This window comes from Symphalangus syndactylus, chromosome 4 (assembly GCF_028878055.3).
Source record: "Symphalangus syndactylus isolate Jambi chromosome 4, NHGRI_mSymSyn1-v2.1_pri, whole genome shotgun sequence".
Classification (NCBI taxonomy): Eukaryota; Metazoa; Chordata; class Mammalia; order Primates; family Hylobatidae; genus Symphalangus; species Symphalangus syndactylus.
In genome coordinates this window covers 93,266,929-93,291,237 of record NC_072426.2, presented here as the reverse complement: position 1 = coordinate 93,291,237, position 24,309 = coordinate 93,266,929, and the positions used below count along the sequence as shown (strand labels likewise).

Sequence of the window (24,309 nt, the reverse complement as noted above, 5' to 3'; positions counted from 1 at the left end):
TTGAACTCAGCTCTGCCCTCTAAAATGACCCACGATAATTCCATTGTCTTTTCCACATTATTTTTCAGCAATCTGAGTTCAGATATAATGTATGTTTAGTCTTCTCTTCCGTAAACGTCTGGATGTTTAAGCGCAATTCCTCACATTATTTTGAGTTAGCTCGACTTCGGGTTGCTCTTCTTTGGGAATGCTCTAATTTGTCAGTTTTCCTCTTAAAGGAAACGTAGTCCTCCATATGAAGTCTGTTCAAGAAAGAGAAGCATCTCTCTTACTTTGGCATTGAAAGTTTGTTAAACTAAGTGTGTGTGTATGTGCACGTGATAGATCTATGTGACAGTAGTTAGTCAGTGAATCCTTTGATTTCACACTTGGTGAATGGTAACTTTGTAGCAGGCATATCACAGTGCCCTTCCAGTCAGTCAGAACCTTTGACCCTTTTCGCAGGTGCTGCCGACAAGCCAGGTCTGCCAGCAAATGTGCTCCATGTCTACAGACACAGTTAGCTCTTCAGAGGGACATCAGGGTGCTGAGTTTTCTTCTGGGAGATAGTTAAGTCTGGAATTAGGACAATCTCACGTTAGAAGTCTGGCTCCTGGGTTCTGGTTTTGGTTCTGCCGTTGGCTCACACTGTGGCCTTGTCTCCACTTTCCTCTCACTGAGCCTCAGTGCTTCCTCCTCTATAACACAGGACGCCAGGAATGTAATATTGGCTCCCAGCCAACCTCTGGTTTGGTCTATGCAGAAGGCAGAGGTGTGCTCAGAAAAATGTATCCATACCCCTAATTCCCATTGCTAAGGGGGAGAGGTGGGGAAAGGGATGCTTAGGAACAGAAACAGTTTCTAGTAAAGCCCCTGTTTTCTGCAGCTCTACCCCTGACATATACCAGGAACCTGCAAGGCAGAGGGATGAGGCAGAGTGGAAAGGCCTGGACCCCAGACACCAAACATGTGTCCCCTTTCCTCACCATTAGGCAGATGCTTGGGACTGGTTATCCTGGCCAGGCAGTTGAAGAAATCCTCCATCCCCTAGCTCCCAAAGGAACATAATGTCAGAGAAGTTTCCTGAAATTGGAGGTAGAGCCCTTGGTCCCAGCAGCTGGGAGAGAAAGCTGGAGGGCAGAGAGCCAGACAGATCATGTTTTGACCTAGTCTGGGTTCCTCCTTTTTGAAGTTCTAATGTTGCCAAAGGGGATTTGATTTCCTATCCTGGGACCTGGGTGAACCTGGACCTCCTGGACAAGCCCAGGGTTAGGGCCAGATGAGCTTGGCCTGGGGCAAAGGTCAGCATGCACAGCATGTCCTGTGAGGCTGGAAGGACAATGCCAGTCCTAAATCCAAGGTGAGCCCATGGGACCAGAGACAGGGTTGAAGCCGGAGGTAGACATGTAGGATGCCAGAAAGGACCACATGCTAAGCACTGGGCAGGGCCCTCACCTGCCCCCAGTACCGCAGGAGCATAGTTCTTTGGCATGGGTGAGGCCAGTGGATACAAGGCTGTAGTTCATGGATGGATAAGTTGGGCACATGTAAAGTCTCATGGTTAAACATAGGGGCTCCTAGTTTCTGCCAGCTTCAGACATCATTTGGCAATTCAGAAAATAGGTACCCGTGACTTGCTGAGGCTGGCAATGGATCCATGGGGTAATGTTAGGGAGAGGACCTGGGGAAGGAACTTCAGGAATGCAGGGAACTCTTTTAGAAGGACACTGTTCTCCACCCACCATCCTTCCCAGCCTCCACCCCAACCCTCTGCCCAGGGCCAGTGATCTGTGGGATTTGTGGTATGTGCTGTCACCCTGGTGGAGGCGCAGATGGAGGGCAGCACCGTTTATTTTTTGGAAGCAGCAGAACTGCAAACCTTGTGTCATTTTAACAAAGAAGAAATGAAACAGCAGGCAATTAGGCAGGAGTCTATCAATTAGTGAGCCAGAAAAATGCTTTGCAATATTTTGATGATTCAACACTGTCAAACAAAAACAAAATAAAAAAAAAACCCAAACAGACACCAGAAATCCCACAGAAATTGTTAAATGATCACTTGGTTTAAATGCATTTAAAATACATGGAAATGGAAAAAAGAGACAGAACCATTTGGTAGGGAAGACAGAATTAACAAAATGTGACGAACACCCTGTTTCTAAAAGGATTACATTTGTCTGGGTTCCCCTCTCATACTCTCCTCTCAACCCTCCTTGACCAACAAATTATTGTGACCGTCCATACTCCCCAGCTCGGAAAATGTATTAAGCCTTTCCTGGAGTTAGGCACAGAGAAAACAGGCAAGGCACATTCCTTCCCTCTTGGGCTTTGACACCGAGTGTCTCTCCCCAGCAGGTCTTGAGGGCCAGCACCCTGGAAGTGTGTGAAAGAAGTCTTTTCAAGTCAGTAGGTAAGGAAGTAGAGTGTGTCTTGCCATGATCTGGCCTTGGAGTTGAATCTCAGCTTTGACATTCACAAGAAATGGAAACCGGGGGAAGATAGACAAGATTTTTAGAGGTTCTGTTTCCTCATTTGTAATCAGGGCAATGATTCCTACTTCATGAGGTCATTGCCAGGGTTAAAGAAAATAATATATAAAAAGTTGGTGATGCAGAGCAGGTGCTAGACACTGCTATTTCTCTTTCCTCCTTAGAGCTTCAGACTTAAGATGACTGGCATCTCCAGGAGCATTTGCCATCTGACTTGCCATACAAATGCACAATAGAGAGGGCCATTTGGCCACATGGTGACTTATGGCCTTGCTGGATACCTGGCCCTGGAAGATTTCCTGACAGTAGCTCAAGCTGCTTTCTTTGGCAACATTTTCCTCATTTCCCCACAACAGATTTACTTTGAGAAGAAGCCTTTACAAGGAGCTCAAGGCCCCTGTTACTATGATCTTTTTGTTCTCTCTGAGTGGAATGTGCATGTTGGTTTCTGCTTGCTTTGTATCTCTTCCTTGCCTTAAGTTCTTCAATTCTGGTGTACAACAAAGATATTCAATGCACAGTTTATTAGAGTATGTATGTATTCATTCAATTCATTCATTCTTCATTTTTGTATATCTATGTCTGGCTCACCAGACAGAGGCTAACATGGCACGTTTGCAGGGATGGGATATGGAGGATGGGGTGGGGGAGGCCTCGGGTGCTGGGGGTGCCCTCTGCTGGGATGATCGTCTACACCTGCAGTAAAGAGCAGCCCATGCCAAATGTGGCTCCCTGACTCCAGTAGGAACAGGCTGCCCTTTCAGAGGTGCCTTCCTGTGGCCAGGCCCTCAGCCTCGGAGCAGGTGGGTTGAGGCTGGCCTTGGAGACAGGACAGTTTTCTTCAGCTGAGTTGAGGAAGGGCCCAGGCTGCATTGGGTAAACCACATGCGTGTCTGAGTGTGAAGGCCATTCTGAGATGTGTGCTGAGGCTGGTCTGGCCCAGCTGAGTGACAACCCAGTTACTATGATCATGAAAAATGGATTTATTCTCACATGCAGTACCCACTGTGCATACATCCACATAACCACCTGCCCAGAGCCCCGCAACTGCAGAGCTGGTGAGCCACCAGTGGTCACTTCGACAGCACCATCATAATACAAACGGGGAAGCTGAGACCCAGAGCGTGGAGTTCACAAGTCCAAGATCACTCCGAGGGCTGAAGGCAGGGCCTCACAGACCCCTGCTGCCCCCTCTCCCATCATACTCAGTCCTGCTTCCTGGACACAACCTCTCTCAATTCTCTAGCTATTTCTTCTACTGTTCATTCTTTGTTTCCCTGAATTACAAGTTTTGACTGCTGCTTCTTAACTTATCAGTTTTTGGCAATTATCTACTGACTTCTCGTCAGGTTGACGTGGACTCAGCTCGCCTATTTCCTGCCCCCATCTCATTTCAGTCTCTTCATCCACCCAGGTTCTCTCAACTTAATTAAAAACATTGTTCACTGCGGGTCAAGTTGGTGCTATAATTGCAGTTTCTTTCTTGTACATCTTTTCATTTTCCTAGAATTAAAAATTGCACATTGCTTTTTCATTTGCATAGTTTCTTTTTTTTTTTTTTTTGAGACGGAGTCTTGCTCTGTCATCCAGGCTGGAGTGTAGTGGCGCAATCTCGGCTCACTGCAAGCTCCGCCTCCCGGGTTCACACCATTCTCCTGCCTCAGCCTCTCCGAGTAGCTGGGACTACAGGCGCCCGCCACCATGCCTGGCTAATTTTTTGTATTTTTTTTTTTTTTTTTAGTAGAGTCGGGGTTTCACCGTGGTCTCGATCTCCTGACCTCGTGATCCGCCTGCCTCGGCCTCCCAAAGTGCTGGGATTACAAGCGTGAGCCACCGCACCCAGCCATTTGCATAGTTTCTGATGTGCCTGTTATTGTGTTTCCCTGCCATCAGATCTGTCGTAACCTTGGCAGATGGGTTTTCCCAAATGGGGAGCTGCATTTTCAACTGTGTCTTAGACCAGTTCTATTCCTAGGGCGTTCCGTCCTCACCAGTCTGGTTGGAGGCACAAATGGGGTTACACTGCCAGGAGCCGTCTGTAAGGCTTACACAGGCCTGGACCTCCCTCCTTAGTCCAAGCACTCCTGGGAGTTCCAGGGTGTCTCTCCCATGTGCTCACAAGCGACTCTGCTTCTGGCCATTTTCTGCTGTGTGGCTGCCTCTGCCAGAGCCTCCTGCTTCTCTGCTCCTTCCAGCTCTCACCATAATAGCCTCTCCTACCACGGGCTGTAGATTTCTGCCAGGTACCCTGCTTAGTGCTCGGAGGGCCTCCTGATGCTGGCCGGTACTGCAGTGCGCTGTAGCACGATGGGATGGATGCCGCCTCTGCTGCTGGCTCCCAGGGCTATATGACACTGACACTGGGACTGGGCCCACCATTGCCCTGGATTGTAGGGACATTCCATGTCGGTTGGTCCGGTACAAGGCTTTCTCTTTGTGTTCCCATCCCCATCAATGTTGTCCAAGTCCCCACCGTTTGTTCACAGGGGTTTACACTGGTCTGAGGCTGTTGGCTGCAGGATGGGGTTGATGAGGGCGTTGCCCTCTAGCACAGCTTGTGCTTGGTCCCTTTCACTGGGCACCCCGATCCTTTTGCATCCTGGTCTTTCTTCCTCTCCCCACTGCAAAGACTTTTCTTCTTCCTCACTTTCCTCTTCTGTCCCTGTCACCAAATAAAAGCACCTGCCCTGGTAAAAACACATTGCAGGTCCTGTTTTACCTAGGTCAGTATCTGTGTCTTGGAGTCTTGTTTCAGCTTGGGGTGGCCCAGGGCACCCGTGAGAAGGGAGAGGAAGTACACAGAAAACAAATCCATTCCTACTTGGAGTCTAACCTGCCTCCTCTAGGACAAACTAGGTGCTGCCCACACCTGGGTCTTTGAGTTTTTAAGGGAAAGGCTGCTGCTACCTGATTTAATTTTTGTTCCCTTTAGGAATTGGCTGGCCTGAGGACAGATTCCTTAGTGTTTTTGTGATCACTCCTCTTGGGTCCCTGGGCACCGTCTCTGTTCCTGGGTCAGGCTTGTTCTGCCTGATTCCCTCTCTGCCCAGCAGGAGCCCCTGTTCCTCTGTTCACTGTCTTTTCAAAATAGGTCTGGATGCAGCTTAGGCTCAAGCTGAGTGATAGGTTTTGGCTGTGTCTCCACCCCAAATCTCATCACAGGTCAAGGGCGGGACCAGGTGGAGGTAATTGAATCATAGGTGTGGTCTCCTCCGTGCTCTTCTCATCTCACGAGAGTCTGATGGTTTTATAAGCATCTGGCATTTCCTCTACTTGCCCTCATTCTGTCCTGCTGCCTCGTGAAGAAGGTGCCTGCCTCTTCTTTGCCTTCTGCCATGATTGTAAGTTTTCTGAGGCCTCTCCAGCAATGCAGAACTGTCAGTTAAACCTCTTTTCTTTATAAATTACCCAGTCTCGGGTATTTCTTCATAGCAGTGTGAGAATAGACTAATGCACTGAGACCTGGCACTCTTGATTTAAATGAGATATGATTTTGAATGATTTTGGTATGTTTTAATGAAATTATACAATTTTCAATACAAAATGTATTAAAACTGAAAATATGATTGATTTTATAAATCTTTGGTAAACTGTATAAATAAGTTCACATTTCAGAACTGACTCCCCTCCCTCCCTCCCTTCTCTCCTTCCTTCCTTCCCTCTTCCCTTCCTTCCCTCCTTCCCTCTTTCCTTCCTTCCCTCCTTCCTTCCTCTTTTTATCCTTTTTAAAAAAAATTAATAGCATTTTGGTTCAGAGATATGGCCACTTTACCTGTAGAGGGACACCTGCAGCACCCATCCCGGTTGTGGCTTGATTGATCAGCCCTCCCTCTCCAGCTAGGAATCCACTGCAGCTGCGGAGTCTCTGCTCTTTGCCTCCAGAGAAGCTGCATCAAGCAGATGGATGGGCCCTTTCCAGCTTTAGAGGAAATTCCCTTCAGCAACCCCAGAGCAGTTTGAGAAACAAATGTTTCTGTTGTAAACATCTCACACAGTCATAAACTGCAGCCTCTCTTTACAGCCCCACAGAAAAATGACCCTGCCCTTCCCTGACCCCTCCACTGTGGTTTATGAGTAGTTTTCTCTGCAAGGGGGAATTGGTGACTCTCTATCAAGGATGAAGAGAAGCAGAAATCCAAGCAGGGACCTTGCAGGGGCCTCAGGCAGGTCCTGCCAGACTGTGCAATGTAGACGATTCAATTCCACTTGGTCCAATGACCAGCACCGTGCCTGGAACTGTGGTGAGAAGCCAGATGTGTGGGTTCATGCCAGGCTCTGCCCTCTGTGAGTGTTGAGTCCACATCCAGGCCCATGATTTTATTATAAAATCATGCTTCCTATCTGACCTCCATGTAGGCTAAAGTCCTGTTTCATTGAGCAGCAACTGACTTTGTTATACTAAGATGATAGATTAGTTTGCCAGAGCTGCCATAACAAAACACCACAGACCAGGTGGTTTAAACAACAAATTAATTTTCTCATGGTTCTGGAGACTGGAAGTCTGTGATCAAGATGTCAGCAGGGTTGGTTTCTCCTGGGGCCTCTGTTGGCCTGCAGAAGGCTGCCTTCTCCCTGTGTCCTCACATGGTTCTCTCTGTGCACACACACCCCTGGTGTCTCTGTGTGCTCACATTTCCTCCTCTTTTAAGACACTAGTCAGATTGGATTAAGGCACATCCTAATGGCCTCATTTTAACTTAATCACCTCTTTAAATGCCTCATCTCCACATATCCACATATTAAAACATATGAAACATGAATTCAGCCCATAACAGATAAGAAAGAATAGGCTTAGAGGGAACAAGGAGCAAAAAAGAGGAAAAAATAACATTTATTAAGTGAAATATAATAGACCTGGGCATTTCAGGTATTATATCTATGAATAAATATGTGTTAAATATGTGAATATTATTGATTTTACTCCTCTGAGAGTTAATATTATGTAGGAATTTGTTATTTTGCTGGGGATCTGATTTGAGTCTCACACTCTTTGAATCCCATGGGTAGGAGGGCTCAGGAACTGTCCAGAACCCTCATCTCAAAATGGCTCAGTGCTTATGTACACCCTGTCCAGAGGAAATGGTATGTTCTAGCAACATCTGAGCACTTGAGAACATCTACAGACACCCGGGGCCACCATGCTGTGAGCCCAGCACCTGGCTCTATCTAGGCAGGTGTGCAATAACCTAGGTTGGTGCTTTCTCTTGTTCATAACAGCCCTGCACCATCCTGATAGATGGGGAAACTGAGGCTCAAAGAGTTTAAAGAATTAGCGTCCCTAACCAAGGAGTGACATGAGGGTGACCTGGGAGAAGTCAGAGCCCTGAGAATCAGAACAAAGACAAGTAATGCAGATAAATGAACAATCCTGCTACTGATTGATCCTGTGAAATGTCCAGATGCGGAGACCAGTGCCCACGGCACAAGCTTTCTTTGGAAGGCGAAGATCTCCCCTTCCTGCTGGCCAGGGTTAGGGTTGGAGGAACTTGAGGGGGACCAGGGAAGGTGGCCTCAGGGAAGCCCAGGGTTGCTGGTGCCACCGCCAAAGAGGAGACTTTCGGTCTGTCCAGCAGGTGGCGCCGCGCAGCTGAGTATCCGAGGAGAGCAGGCTGAGGCTGGAAAAACCGTATGCCGGAGGCTTCTTCCCAAATTGCAGTCCCCGGTAGGGAACTCTGCACTGCTAGGGCTCCTGTCCAGCACGCCATCTTCTCTTCGGGGAAATGAGAAACAGGATGTTTGTCCTCACCTAGAAAACGGCCTCTACGCACACATCTGCTGGAGAGAATAAAGCTGCTGCGTGGCCCTGGGCTTGCTGGCAGGCAGGGGTGCCTGGTGGGCAAGGCTGGGGCCAGCCAGAATACTCTGCTCCAAAGCAGCCTGGAACTCTCCCTGGAACAGGGCGAAAGGCCTCCTAGTAGCCAAAAAAGGAAGATTCTCCGTGGAAACCTGGGCCTGTTCCCCAGCAGCTGGTCAGTTTCATTTGCTCCAAAGCTGCCCCTGAGATGTGGAAGTCTTGGGATAAACCAATTAATTGTAAACATTTTCTTAAATATTCCTGTTTGGACTTGAATTGGTATATGTAAGGTCTTTCCTGTCCTGATACTCATCCCTTTGTACGGTAGCATGTCAGCCATAGTGTGGCAGTTGCAGGTACAGGGGCTGGATCTGAATCTAGACACTTCCATGACTTGCTGTGTGATACGGTGAGTTTCTTAACCTCTCTGTGCCTCAGAGCCCTCTTCAGTAAGATGGGGATGGTAACAATTCTTATCTCATGGGTTTACCGTGAGGATTAACTTAATAAATATAAAGCACTTAGGGACAGCGTCTGACAGGCAGTTATTAGATCCAAGTGGTTCTTATTACCATCAGCTGAGCATACAGCAATTTTCTCAACTAGTTCACGTCACACTAACGCTGGGCATGCAGTAGGTTTCCAAGAATGCCAAATGGGATTTAAATGGGGGAAAGAGCTTCTAGCAGGGAGTGAGGAGTGGGGCAGCCTATATTGGTGGATGGAGGGCACCAACCAAGGGCCACAGGGATACCCATCCCCTTCCCAGAGAGAGAGCCGCTCTTTAAGCCACCAGGCCTGAAACTCCAGGCAATTTGGAAGGGCCGATGTGTGGGGGAGAAGAAAGGGAGAGATGTGAGTGCTGTGGCTTCAGCTAGGAGTGCCAGTGGCAGACTGGAGTACGCATCGGGATCCATGCATGGGAGATAGGAATAGAGTCTAGCTCCAAGGGAAGGACAGGCAGGAACCATGCCACCCAGGAGCACAGCCTGGGCGGAAAACCAGGGACCAAAGGCCAGAGCTGGCCAGGAGTCAGGTCCCACAGAGAGGGCAGGGAAAGAGGCTCAGCTGGACACTGAAGGCTCCAGTCCTGTACTCGCACCTGAACACCTGATGGACTTGGGAAGAGCCATGGGCCAGGGCGGGGCTGACAGACACACTGCAGGAACCTCTCTGGGCTGCAGCTGCCACATAGGTAGGTGTCTCCTGGAGGCCCCATCTAAGGCCAAGGGTTACCCCTTTAATGGCTGGATCCTGAGTAGGGAGGGGCTTGGCAGCCAGGCCAGCAGGTAGGTGAATTGGGGCAGTGACTTTTTGTCAGCCAGCTTGGAAGTATTTCATCAATTTCACAACCAGCATATCTGTGTCCATGTGCCCGACTGGGCCCCAGCCCTAGTCTTTTCTCTACCCTGTAGTCACCTGATTTGCATTGGCCTGAGGGAGCTGAGATATGGGCAGCTGGGAAGGCTGGCAATGAATGACATCCGCATACTACTGCATTCCCACTGTGGTGGAATGTGTCTCCAGAAACGGCAGAGCCCCAGCAGTGAAGAGTGAGGAGCCCTCCACTAGACTGCCTGAATTTGAGTCATGATTCCACCTTCAAGATGCGTGACCTTGGGCAAGTGACTTGCCTTCTCTGTGTCTCAAATTCCTGCTTCCTGTTTTCTAAACTGAAAACAAAATTAGTACCTTTCTTACAAGATGCTATGAGAATTAACTGAGCAATGTGTGCAATACATTTGGAACAGTTATTTATACCTATAGTATTTAGAACTATTCAAAAAGCAGTAACTTTTTTCATTAAGCACACGTTAATTTTGCATCATCTTCCAAAGTACATAGTCCTGGCCTTAAGGACACATATGTATTTGGGAGGGAACTGTGAACTCTGCCTCTGTGGAGTACGAGCAGATGAACTCGGGGATCAGAGAGGGAAGGGGTTGACCCAGGCCACAAGAATGATCAGTGGCAGAACAAGGGAGGATCCAGGCCTCCTGAGGCATGTCAGAGTCTTCATGGGTGTAATGCTTTGATATGGGCAACCCACTTTCTTTTCTTCCCTTCCTCCATCTAAGCTGATGCTTGGACTCTGATCTCCAGGGATGAGGAAGAACTGACAGTGGAAATAGCAAGTCTTTATGGATTTACTTTCCAAGGTCTTAGCCTCAAAGAAGAGAAGGGATTTGAGGCAGACAAGATGAGCAACTGGGACAAACCTGCAGGAAGGATTTCCCCTGAGACTAGAGGGATCTAAGGGGAAAGTGGGAGGACTGTATAGAACTTGGTTGTGGGCCAGCACCGGCTGCTGCTTGGTCCCCATGCCTGTGTTTTGTCATGAACTGCATTTCTGCAGGCCCAGCTCTCTCTGTGGCTATTTTTTGCTGCAGAGATTCAGGCCATGGAGGAGGCTTTTTGTCTGTACACCCTCAGCAATGAATGGCCACAGCAGCTGCCTGTTACAAACGCCTTCCTCTTTCTGAGCTGCTGGCGTGTGAAGGGTTTTATAGGCGGCCTTGCTTCAGATGGAAATAGAACAGCTCTGAACTTGCTACCTATTACCCAGAAGTCATTTTCTGTAGTTATTCCCTTTGTGGCACCATCAGCCTTGCACACCAGTAGCTGTCGAGGGTTTGGATATTTAACCGTCTCGTGTTCACACGCACGTGGGTTTCGCCTGTGCCTCTGTGAGACCTCTGGCTAGTACCCATGTGTGTTGGATCTCATGTGGCCTGTTCTCATTATTGGTATTGTCATTACACTTGAGGCTGCATGAGGGGCCGGGGTCCCAGTGCAGTCACCTCAGGACCCAGAGCTGACCTGAACAGAACTTCAGTTTTTCCTCCCCCAAGGGGACCCAGAGCTGACCTGAACAGAACTTCAGTCTTTCCTCCGGCAAGCTCATACCTTACTATTTGTCACCCATAACTCAGCATGCATATTTTAACCAGTTCATTTTGGAATCCTTAAGAGGGAAAGAACATGACAGCACTGGACTGAACAGGAAGACAGGTCCCTGGTGGGATGGAGTGAGGGTGAGGGGTGAGGGTACACCAGGTCCCTGAGGAGCCTGGAGGGGAAGGGGGCAGGGCCACCAAAATCAGATTTCTTTGATTACACTGCAGAGGCGACTGAGGGGTCTCCCAACACTTTACAGGGAAGTAGGAAAAATCCAGGCTGTAAAACTTTCTTTCAAATCATTGTGTAGGTTACTTTCCGTCTCTGTTTGTTTTCAAGTGCATAACAGTGATCAGTTCCTTGCTCAACCTTCCTTTACCTGTCATCTTAGGATCAAGGTTGGCTGGGGGGCTGGTGTGTCAGTTAACAGGCCACATGCACAGAGCTGCCTGCCTGGCGCTGGGCCCCGGGTAGCTCCATTCTCAAAGACTTTGGACAGAAGCCCTGCGCAGAAGATGGTGCTGATACCATTGGAATGGTCCTGCTCCCCGGTCACAGAAATGAGGTGGAGGAGGTATGGGGAGGAAAGATACTGTCAAGCTCCTGTTGGTTGCTGTAGCAACATTCTGAAACGACTGGAGATCAATTGCAACAGTCTAAATTTTATTTGCTTTTATTTTCTCTTTGGGAGTAGCATCAGGGCTAAAAATAAGAACAGCAGAAACCCACTGCTGGGCTGGTTGGTGCAGCTCCGGTGGCTTCCCGAGTCTGGAAGGTCCACAGCAGAGAACAGAGAAACGAGGGTCTTTCAAGCCAGTATGGTGAGAGACAGGATGGGAAAGAGCCATGTGGAGTTGGTGGGGACACCCCTGCCAAGCTAGTTAGCCTGTTTTGTAGCCTTGTAATTTGGAAGCCCAGTCTTGTTGAGGAACGAAAAGTCAATAGCGCTATCCACACACACTAAGCTTCTGACTACTTTAACTTCCATAAAGAGGCATGGAGGAAATACCGAGTTAGAGGTGAGGTGCAGAAATTCTGCTGTGGTGGAGTTCTTGTGGGCCAGAAGGTGGCTCCTTCGGGGTAGCCTTTTAGCATTTGTTAGCTGCTGTTTCTTTCATTTCTTTTAATTTTTGAATATGCAAATTCCCCAGCATATACAGATGTAAGAAGAATAGTATTCTGTACACTGGAGCCAACTCATTTAGGATGCTTGGAAAAAAAAAGTGGAAGACCAAAGTCTCTGCATCTAGGCAGAGAAAAAATGCTCCAGCTTTGATGGAGTTATTTCTGACACACTGTGAGATCTCCTGGTTCATCCCAGTGCTACTGCACTAAAATCCTGAGTTAACCTTTAAAAAGAAGAAAGTCCTGCTGCTTGCGACAACATGGATGAACCTGGAGGGCATTATGTTAAGTGAAATAAGCCAGACACAGAAAGACAAATACTGCATAATCTCACTTATAGGTAGAATCTGAAATAGTCGAACTCATAGAGTCGGGGAGTAGAATGGTGGTTGGGAGGTGGGGAAAATGGAGAGGTGTTGGTCAATGAGAATGAACTTTTAGTTTTGCAAGATGAATAAATTCTGGAGATTTCGTGTACTGCACGGAGACTGTAGTTCACAATACTGTATTGTATACCTGAAATTTACCAAGAGTATAGACCTTAAGTGTTATCTCACACACACACACACACACACACACACACGGTAACTATGGGAGGTGATGGACAAGTTAATTAGTTTGATTGTGGTAATCATTTCACAATGGAGATGTGTATCAAAATATCAAGTTGTATATCTAGACACAATTTTTATTTGCCAATTATACCTCAATAAAAACTCTAAAAAAATGAAAAGGGGTCATCTATTTACCACAATTAAAAGAAAAATCAGCTTTTGAGAAAAGGCTACCTTGGGCAGAGGAGATAGCAGGGCATGAAGAGGTCATGGATGGAGGCTTGGACCCTGGTGGCAGCTGGAGTGGAGAGAGGTGGAAGAAGTTTTGAAATATTCTGAAGTCATTGCTGGCAGGATTTACTGGGAGATTAGATATAGTTTGTGATGAGATTTATATATAATATTAGAAGAATGATGTCATGTAACTAGCATGACCATTAAGATATAAATAATAACTATATAGTATGAACCTATAATTTATTCAAATATTGAATCCCTCTCATTTTACCACACTCTGCATTTTTTTTTTAGACTGAATCTTGCTCTTTCGCCCAGGCTGGAGTGGCGCAATCGCAGCTCACTGCAACCTCCACCTTCTGGGTTCAAGCGATTCTCCTGCCTCAGCCTCCCAAGTAGCTGGGATTACAGGCATCTGCCACCACGCCCAGCTAAGTTTTGTATTTTTAGTAGAGACAGGGTTTTGTCATGTTGGCCAGGCTGGTCTCTAACTCCTGAGCTCAGGTGATCCGCCTGCCTCAGCCTCCCAAAGTGCTGGGATTACAGGCGTGAGCCACCGTGCCTGGCCTCACACTCTGCATTTTACAAAATGTTTTCTTTTGTATATCAGTTCACTGAGTCCTCAAGCCCCCCACCCCCACCCAGAAAAAGGTTACATAGTCGTTTGAACTTTCAGCATGAGACAACTGAAGCTCAGAAAGATGACAGTTTCCCCAAGGCGACTTAACCCCTTTCCAATTCGTTTTTGGGGATCTTGTGCGTGGCAGAGGTAACGGTCAGATGTGAAGCCTGAGGCCACATTTTCCTGTCATTCTCTTCTCGCAGTCTCCCCGCTAGAGCACCAGGGCTTCTGAATACAGCCTCTGTCTGACTGTCTTTGGGCACGGTGCTCACAACACTGTTATAAGAGAAGTTTCCCTGCTCTCTTAACTCTCCCTGGTGCAATACTGGAGGGATCAGAAATGGTAACCATTTATTAAAAAGTAAAAAAAAAAAAAAAAAGATAGTGGTGAGGATGAGGAGGAAAGGGAACACTTATACATGGTTGGTGGGAATGTAAATCAGTACAATCTTTATGGAAAACAGTGTGGAGATTTCTCAAAGAACTGAAAATAGAACTACCATTTGATCCTTAAATCTCACTGCTGGGTATTTATCCCAAAGGAAAAGAAATAATTATATCACAAAGACACCTGCACTTGTATGTTTATCATAGCTATATTCACAGTAGCAAAGATATGGAATCAACCTAAGTGTCCATCTGGATGACTGGATAAGGAAAATGTGGTATATATACATAAAATGTGGTGTACATACACCATGGAATACTATACAGCCATGAAAAAGAATGAAATCATGCCTTTTGCAGCAACATGGATGGAACTGGAGGGCATTATCTTAAATGAAACAACTCAGAAAGTCAAATACCAATATCCTCCCTTGTAAGTGGGAGCTAAATAATGTGTACATGATATACACACACATAGATTTACAGATATATGTAAAGAAATAGCCACAGAATGTTGGGTGGGGGATAGTTGAAGCAAGATATGCCGTAAGTTGGTGAGGTGATAATTGTGAGTGATGGGTTTATTATACTATTCTCTTTACATTTGTATAGGCTGAGAAATTTCTGTATTCAAAAATTAAATGAAAAGAAATAGCAGCTAACAAGTTAGAAAATAGGAGAGTGAGAAGAGAGAAGCTTTGTACCAGCAAGAAACCCTGGAAGAGGAAGAGGATAAGTCTTATTTTCAAATTAAGATTGTAGTGTTGATTATTATATAGAGCCAGACCTTCTAGTTTCTCAATCAAGACTGAGCTTTGTAATTTTAAATGACTTTATAATAACCAGAAATGACCAGGAACATCCTGAGAATTTATCTTGGGGGCAGATGAAAAATTAATCTTACTAAGCAAATTTAAAGGGTATTAGACAATTTTAGCTAGGGAAAGCAATAACTATTTTATATAGTGTGGTCTAGATTTAGATTTAGTGTGGATTCAAAACTTGCTACCATTCTCTGTGAGCTACAACCTTTTTATTTTTGAGACGGAGTCTCGCTCTGTCACCATGCTGGAGTGCAGTGGCATGATCTCGGCTCACTGTAGCCTCTGCCTCCCAGGTTCAAGCGACACTCCTGCCTCAGCCTCCCAAGTAGCTGGGATTACAGGCACGCGCCACCACGCCCAGCTAATTTTTGTATTTTTAGTAGAGACGGGGTTTCACCATGTTGGCCAGGATGGTCTCGATCTCCTGACCTTGCAATCCGCCCACCTCGGCCTCCCAAAGTGCTGGGATTATAGACGTGAGCCACCGTGCCCAACCTCTGCTAGCTACAACCTTGACTAGTTGAGCCCCATGTTACTTCTACCTCTTTCGGCTTCCATTTTCTCGTCTGTACAATGTCTATGATGATGACTGCAGAAGGTCATTGTGTTAGAGAGGACACAAAATGCTTTGCATAACAAGTTGTAGATGCTATTAATATGGTTATGTTATTTTAACAGTTACATAGCAATGGGAACAGTGTGAACAAATGCTTATTCGTATATGCTGCATGCACACATGCAGGGCCAGGGAGGAGCTTGGAGGATGTGGAAGACAGTCTATAACAGGGAGGGAGAGAGTCCAAGATGCATCCCTCCTGCTTATACGATGTTACAATTACATGAAAAAAAAAATACAGGGGTTTGGAGACAAAGTTTATCTGAATGTATCTCGTGAGCTGTGTCTATTCAACTAGCAGGTTACTCTTAAGGGACCAGCAATAAACCCCTGGAAATGTTAAGGGCCTGTGGTCATGTCTTTGGGGCAGTGTCCCATGCAGCAGCCCAGGCAGTGGTGTGAGCTGTATCTGCAGCTCTGGGGAGGGTGAGGGAGGCTGAGTCCCTGGGGCTGTGAGGAGGAACAGCCTGTCCATGCCTGAGAAGAGACAAGCCTCTCCGTTCATTATCCCCGCTGGGCAGCTACAGTTCTATTCTGACGTGTGGTCTTAAGGTCGTCATGTCTTCTCTCAGTCCTCAATTTCCTCATCTGTAAAGTGGGAGAAGAATGGAAGGATGTCAGTGGTGGTCTTCACAGTACAGGAGAGCCCAGGCGAGCACAGCACAGAGCAACAAAGCTGAACTTAAATCTCTAAGATCTGTTTCCTGTGTCCTTGGTGAGGACACTTTTTTTCTTACTTGAAATGGCAAGAGATTCAACAGCTATGCATTGATTTGCACCCTCCCCCACCCCTGACATCCTGCCACCAGCAGAAACGATGATGAATATCAGATTATGCTGACCTAAGGAATGATTATATTTCTTATTCAGTAGAAGTCTTTTCCCTTTGAATTTTATTAATAATGGGATTAGCAATGAAATAGCTCCATTGGACATTTTAATGTATTTTTTATTACAAAAGTGATAGAAACACATTGTAGAGAATTTTTAAAATGAGAAAGAGGAATGGGATAAGTGGAATGGGGAAGGGAGGAATGAAACAACAGATACAAATCACTCAAGAACACTAATATGCTTGACTCCTTCCTGTTTTATGTGGATTCTCATTTAATCTTCTCCACATCCCTATGGAGAAATGCTATTAATTTTGCAGCTGAGAACACAGACACAGAGAGGTTAAGTCACTTTCTCAGAATCACACAGCTCTAGGCAGCCTGATTCACCACCAGCCAATACTGTTTACCAGATACTGCATTCCCACATCAGTTAGATTGAGTTCTGTTCTTTCATGCATGATTTGCAAATTTGTAATTTTGATTTTGATTTCTTTTTAAATTTAGCCCAAGAATTTTCTTAATTTTTAAGAATTCTATTTTTATAATATTTTAATTGTTAATTTCTAATACAATTGAATCATGATTAGACTGTAGCTTGTAAATCTGAATTTTTGAATTTGACAGACTTTTTTTGGCTGAAGATATGATCAGTGTTGTAAAGGTTCTCATCCATATGAAGAGTCCATTAATATAAGCAATAAATGTTCATATCCTTACTCAAATCCTCATTCCTTTGGTCAACTTGAGCTATAAAATTTTAAAGAAGTATATTTATATTTTAAATTCAAGTTGCATCTTATTCAAATTGTATTTACAGGAGGTTTTGATATGGTTGCTATGTTATTTGGTATAAAGTACATGTGGCTGTTATAATCTCATCATGGATTGAATCTTGTATCACACCATCTATCCTGCTAAATGCTTTGGACTTTAAATTGGGATTTGCTGACATTGAGATTATTGCTATTGTTTGTCATTTGCTTGCTGATTTTCATTTGCTGGTATTCTGTCTCCCCCATTTTCAATGTTTGTCACCCTGCACTAGAGGTATTTCTTGTGAATAGCAAAGAATACGGTGCTGTTATTTAATGCAGTCTAAGAGTCCACTTTTTGATCTAGAAATTCTGGATGACTTGGGATAGCCTTGATTTTATCCATTTCATTTCATTTTATTTAAAGTTTGCCATTTATTTTGTTTGACTGTTTCCTGTTTTTCTCAGTCTTTAAATCTGCTGGCTGGATAAAATTTATTTTTATTCTCCTATTCCGTTTTTTTTTTTTTTTTTTTTTTTGAGAGGGAGTTTCACTTTTGTTGCCCAGGCTGGAGTGCAATGGTGCGATCTCAGCTCACTGCAAACTCCACCTCCTAGATTCAAGCGATTCTCCTGCCTCAGCCTCCCGAGTAGCTGGGATTATAGGCATGTGCCACCACGCCTGGCTAATTTTGTATTTTTAGTAGAGAGGGTGCGTCTCCATGTTGGTCAGGCTGGTCTCGAACTCCTGACCTCAGGTGATCTTCCTGCCTCAGCCTCCCAAAGCATTGGGATTATAGGCATGAGCCACCATGCCTGGCCTATTCCCCTGTTTTAATTGGGAAGTTCTGATATGCCTTTATGTTCTCTACTACTTTTTCTGTCATATATTTGAAAAGAAATATTAATTTTCTTTCCCTCTAATGTTTTACTTTCCTACTCCTCCCCTTCGCCTCCTACTTCTTTTCTCCAACAACTGGATTTATTTTAGTGACTTTAGTAATATAAAATTACAGTTTTACGTAACACTTCCCCATACCCTATGTATCCTTTGTTTTAAGACCTTTCCTCAGAAAGCTTGCTGACAGCTTGCTGCCTGTGAGAGCATCCTATTCTGTGACTCATAGAAATAGAGAGAAATGGAGGTCTATTCCTCAATTGCTATCTTTTTTTTGTTGTTGGGAGAAAAGCTGAGTGTTGGGAGAGAAGCTGAGGCAGGGCTTGCATGTCTGCTAGACTTGCTGGCTCCTTGCTTCTGGCACTCCCATTATTTCAAGTAGCCATATGTTTCCCATTCACTTGATACACTTTTTCCTTTCAACCCCTACATCCCCACCACCTGTTTCTTTGTTTGAGCACCAATAAATAGCGTGGGCTCCCAGAGTTTGGGGCCTTCGCAGCCTCCATGCTCTCGATGGCTCTCTGGTCCCACTTTCTCTCTCAAACTGTCTTCTTTCTCATTCCTTTGACTCTGCTGGACTTCGTCACCCCCATGACCTGGTGTTGGGTCTGATCACCACAACTTTTTTTTTTTTTTTTTTTTTGAGACAGAGTCTCTCTCTGCCACCCAGGCTGGAGTGCAGTGGCATGCTATTGGCTCACTACAACCTCCACCTCCTAAGTTCAAACGATTCTCCTGCCTCAGCCTCTTGAGTAGCTGGGATTACAGGCGTGTGCCACCACACCCAGCTAATTTTTTGTATTTTTAGTGGAGATGGGGTTTCACTATATTAGCTAGGCTGGTCTCAAACTCCTGGCTAAAGTGATCCGCCCGCCTTGGCCTCCCAAAGTGCTGGGATTACAGGCTTGTGCCAACACGCCCAATTAATTTTTGTATTTTTAGTAGAGACGGGGTTTCACCATATTGGCCAGGTTGGTCTCAAACTCCTGGCCTCAAATGATCCACCCGCCTTGAAGGCCTTCCAAATTGCTGGGATTACAGACTTGTGTCAACATGCCCAGCTAATTTTTGTATTTTTAGTAGAGACAGGGTTTCGCCATGTTGGTTAGGCTGGTCATGAACTCCTGACCTCAAGCGATCTGCCTGCCTCGGCCTCCCAAAGTGCTGGCATTACAGGTGTGAGTCACAGTGCTGACCTTCACATTCTAGTTTAAATTCCACAATTGTTTAATTTTAGTTCCATATTTAAATAGATTAATCACCACTAATCTTTTATCACAACTTTTCATATCTGGTTTTTAATTTTGATCATTTGTTGGGAATTGAATCCATTATCAGGTAGTTTTTGCAAGAAAGACTCAGAGTAATATATATGCAACATTTCGCATAATTCCAGGCAGTAATCATTGTTAAATGTTATTTAATAATAATTAGAATAATATAATATATAATTTTCATTTTTTTGAGAATAGTTTACTTATTCATCTGCTCTTTGTTTTTCTTTTTAAATTGATGTTCCTTTGTTCCTCACAGAATAAAATCATTACCTCCTCTTTTTCTCTGAAGGTATATTTACGAAGCATTTCTTTTCTCAGCTGCCTTTTAATTTTGGTTTCTTTAGCTATGCAAAAACTTTAATTGTATGTAATTAAATCTGATGATCTATTCTTTGTGATTTTTTCTATTCTAAATTTACATACTTGATATTCAATTTTACAGTCTTATTTTTCTATAATTGGAATTTAATATCTTAATTTGTAGCTCTGTAATACATTTAGAAATTTATTTAAAATATGATTTAAGGAGAAACTCAAAGTTATTTTTTCCAAATTTATAACCAACACAAAATTTTGGCAATTTCTTTCCTTTCTGTATTTGTTGAATCTTAAATTTTAACACCCATACACCCACCCACCCACACATGCACACTGTCTGTCTCTTGGCTGGTTTTTGTTTTCTTTTTAGCTGCTTATTCTTCTATCTTGATCTTACACTTTTGTAATATAGGGCCTATTCCCTGCCCTGCAGCCCACATTGATCGTCTCATCTAGATAGTTCTCTAAATCAGCTTATCCCAAGCTGTTTCTTGTGTTTCAGTGAAGTCCCTGCAACATATACTGCAAAAATCCTGCCCTATCTCTTCAACAAACTTAAGAGCAAATCAAACTTCTACTTGCCATGTTTACCCCCAGAACCCTGGAAGTGGTTCTGTCTGAAAGCTCTGTTTGTATGGCACTTGCCTCACTTTCCAAGGTTGGGAGACCAGTTGACCCCTCATTTATGCAAATTGATTCTCTATTCTCCTCTGAGAACAATTTTTTCCACCAGAGGTCTTAAGCATCTACAGACTGAATAGTGCTACAAAGGGGTTTCTTACACCGTTACACTGGCACAGTGAACGTAAACTCTCCACACACATGACAAACTAAGAGGGCCACTTTGGGCAGGATCCGTAGGACAGACATACTGTTTCTACTGTTATAGTGCTTTGTAGTTTGTTGTGTTAAGTTATCTTTTTTATAATGCAGCTTCTCCCAACATACTGTAAGTTGAGGGAGGGCAGGAAACAGTGCTGAGCACAGAATCAATCACAAGGTTGAGGTTTAATTACTATTAGAGAATAATGAACTCTTAAGCCACCCTCTCCTTCAAACCAGTCTATTGAACAGCCCGGCAAATGAACAACCACCACACAATCAAGCAGGTGCAGTGACAAAATTGTCAAGGCGATCTCCCAAGTTGACATAAATCAGTTGTGTTTGTATGCCATCGTGTTGTGTCAGTTATTGGATCTAGATTCTGTGGCAAATTCACACATAAATCAGACACAATTTCCTTCCTCAAGGAACTCAGAATCTCTGAGGATAAATGACACATTAGCTTAAATATAATTTAAAGGGGAAAACTGATTAGTGCCACACAATCTGTGTATCAGGACAGAGAAGAAAGGAAGAGAAGAATCATTTTTTTCCCGTTAATCTTTGGGGATAAGAAACACCATAATTTTGGTCTTATTAAAGGCTGCCCCATGATTAATATTTCCATCTAAGAAACAATTAAGGAATTATTATCCAGGGAGATTGTGACAAAAGGAATTAAGCCATTGCCAGCTCTGTTCAGGCAGAGTAAGGCTTAGCTTTGACTACTGAAAATTAGGTCTATTTAGATGAAAAGCTTACATTTTGTCTTTAACTTTTTGCTCAGGTGCTGTAGAAGAACCACTGAGTGGATAAATAAAAAATTATCTAGAACTGCTCAGCAAATACAATCTACAGTGCTAAATGGAATACATTATAATCATGGCATGATAATCAGAAGAATAATAATTTAACACATGTAGTAAGCTCCAAGGGGCAACAACTGTTTGAATCTGTTAAAGTACTAGCATTTTGAGATATAAAACTGTACATTTCCATGTTGTAGGAAGTACTTAATTATTTCCAACTGTTATTGAAATAGAGGGGAAATCATCTTGCCTCAGTACCATAATCACAGTGTTCATAAGTGCATTTAATTATACACATTTTATCAGGAAATTTTGCAAACCCAGTTATTTTTTAAGGTGTTAAATGGGAAGGGATTCTATAATGTGCATAAAACAACTTAAAAAATACACAAGCTATCACCTAAAAATAGGTATGTTTTCCATATCTATAGATTTATAGAGGAGTAGAAGAGGGAAAGACCCTGTCTTTTCTCAGGAGAAAATAGTGTGCCAGAGACCAGTTGTCTTGCCCAAAAACGTAGGGCCAGGAGCAAAACCTGTGTTTTATCTTCTGTGTAGTGCTTGGAATCCTATATGTTGCTGTCTTTGGCAGACCTTTTTCTGGAAGGAATGAGCTTTTTATCTTCCCGTTTGAGAGATAGAGACACTGAGGTGTTGCATCGTGAAACAACATAGCTTAGCCATGTGGGTGGTGAGTGGTGGGTCCCTGACCAGGATTAGAGTCGACTTGCTATGTGCTTAGTTGACTTGGTATGTTCTGCCACCCCCTGCGTGGCACCTGGCTCAGAGCTGGGCTCCTCCAGCGACACCGTCCTCTGCAGTAAGTTCAGGGTTTTCTAGCTGCTCCCTCTTCACACCGTCGAAGAGGTTGCAGCTCCTCCTGGAACCATTAAGGGCTATCAGGAAGAGGCCTGGAAGTTCCTGTGGATGAAGTTAGGGCAGTTTTATTACCAGAATCTGCTTCAAGTTAGCAAGTGTTTATCAAGCACTTGCTCTGGAAGCTGGAAAGAATGAATAAAACAAGAAGCTTTCTTCAAAGAGCTTATAGTCCTGGAGAGAGAGCGGCCAGAGGGAATAAACAGGAGAGGGTATTGTAAGTCCTTGGCGCTGGGAGGTGGCTTTGGAATGACAGGCGTCTCATTTCACATTGCAGATGAAAAGTTTCTTTCCTCTGAATGTCTGAATTTCCACAGATCGCGGTGCAGTTACAGTCTACTCATTCCTTGAACCCACCAGCTTCAAAAGACTTGTCTATGCTAGTCATTTCTTTTAGCTCTTTTCTGAAATGTTCCACATGATTAATGTTACATTAAAAAACCTCCGCTTTGGCTATGTTTTGCCATAGATTTCACATGGCTGAAACTGTCAGTAGGTCATGCTGCATGATAAATTAGCCACTGTGGGGACATTGTCATATTTCCTCCCTGCAATGTCATTGCTCAAAATTACACCTGAGATGGACAACAGAGCCCTGGGTACAGAGGTTTCTCCCGATGTGATTCACAGACCCTTGACAGGCAGCAGGTACCAGTGGAGCTCCTCGTAGAAGACTGATTCTCCTCCTCAGCAGATGCTGACAGTGGGTCTCTAAATGGCTGCAGGCTTACAGGTTTCTTTTCACCACTGTTTATGATGCCTGTTTCTCTTTTTCTAGGTGGTACACTTGAACACTGTGCGAAGACACTGCCTTCATCATTTCTTGGGAAGTCTTGAATTACCCCGAGGTGAGACATGGCATTTGACTAAGTGAGCCACAGGCCCTCATCACCACCTCCGGGGGGATGCGACTCCGCCGGGGAGGGTGTGAGTGTGGGGGGTCAGGACAGCCTTCCCCTGGGCTGGCCAGGGTGCTCACCGCTTCCACCTTTTATCGTGAATGCACTGAGTTTTCATCCCCTCCTGCTCATAGGACTTCTCCAAAGTGGGAACAACGCAAACCACTAGGTTTCTGCTCAGGAAACTATAATCACTGCTGCTTCTCCTTGAGGCTGTGCGCAGGGCACCTTGGGGAGAGATTGGTGGTTTGCATATTCTCTGATCAAATTTGCCTGGTTTGTTCCCACATGGCCTGTTATAGTGTGTGTGGTGGCTTAACCCTAAAGGACAACCTTATTTTTATATCTTCTGGTGTTAGAAGTGTGCATACCTTGAGAGGAAAAGCAGCTGCTATTTCCTTTACGTTTTCATGGCAATTGATAGGGAAGGCTGGAGGAGATCTGAAGCCAGTCTCTAATTCTTGCTCACCCCGGCAGGGGGAAAACCATCAGACAGGCGTGGCTGACTGAGCAGTGTTCCTTCAGGTCCAGCAGGACTTCTGTTTTCAGGTTATCCAAGTTGCAGGGTGTCATCCTTGTGGCTCTTGGCCTGTGGTGACCACACTGGTCTGGACCTTTGCTGCCTGTGGGTCTTTATGATTTACGGAAGATGCTCTGACTCTGTGTGTCATTTCACCCAGAGTTCATGTTCTTGCCCACGTTCCGGCTTTGGAGGGAGGCCCTTTCTGCTCACACACTCACCCATGAGCTGGCCTCACGACCACTGCCTTGCACCTTGGTGTGGCTCTGAACATGCCTGCTTTCTTTGTCCACCCACCAGCCAATTCTGCTGCTAGATTCTGGGGATAGTGCCTTCTTTACTCCACAGGGTGATGGGGGAGATTCTCTCTCAGCAAGGGCAACTGTCTGATTAAGATGGGACTGAAAACAGACCTGTTTGAGTAGAACCCAGGCTTCCATGACAGTCCACGTGCCACCACCCCATGAAATATCAGTGAATGACTACATCTGCTCCTTGGCGGAAGAAGTCAGTATTATATTGGTTACTACTACTTGGCCAGTCTTGAGTGGGTTGCACATCAATAAGGTAGATGATTAGAATATGAATAATTGCTGGCATTTGGTTTTGGCTAAATGGAAAAGCCCCATGGTTGTCCCTAGATGGGCTGCCTCAGTGGGGAGTGGGCCTCCTCCATGCTGACCTGAATTGCACCTGTTGGAGATGCTGGAGGGGCAGCCTTTGCTCCCTTCCTGGTGGAGAGGGGGTAGACAGGCTTTGTCTTTCCTCAGTGGG

General features: G+C 45.0%; 1 long non-coding RNA gene across 4 annotated transcripts in view; it reads left to right on the top strand.

Moving 5' to 3' along the window:
* The window catches only part of LOC134736488 (uncharacterized), a 163,878-nt gene that overhangs the window by 30,747 nt on the left and 108,822 nt on the right, over positions 1 to 24,309 (top strand). For all 4 annotated transcript variants that reach the window (XR_010120537.1, XR_010120536.1, XR_010120535.1 and 1 more), the window contains exon 3: positions 22,895 to 22,964. This is a non-coding gene — a long non-coding RNA (uncharacterized lncRNA). The remainder of the gene's footprint in view (positions 1 to 22,894; positions 22,965 to 24,309) is intronic.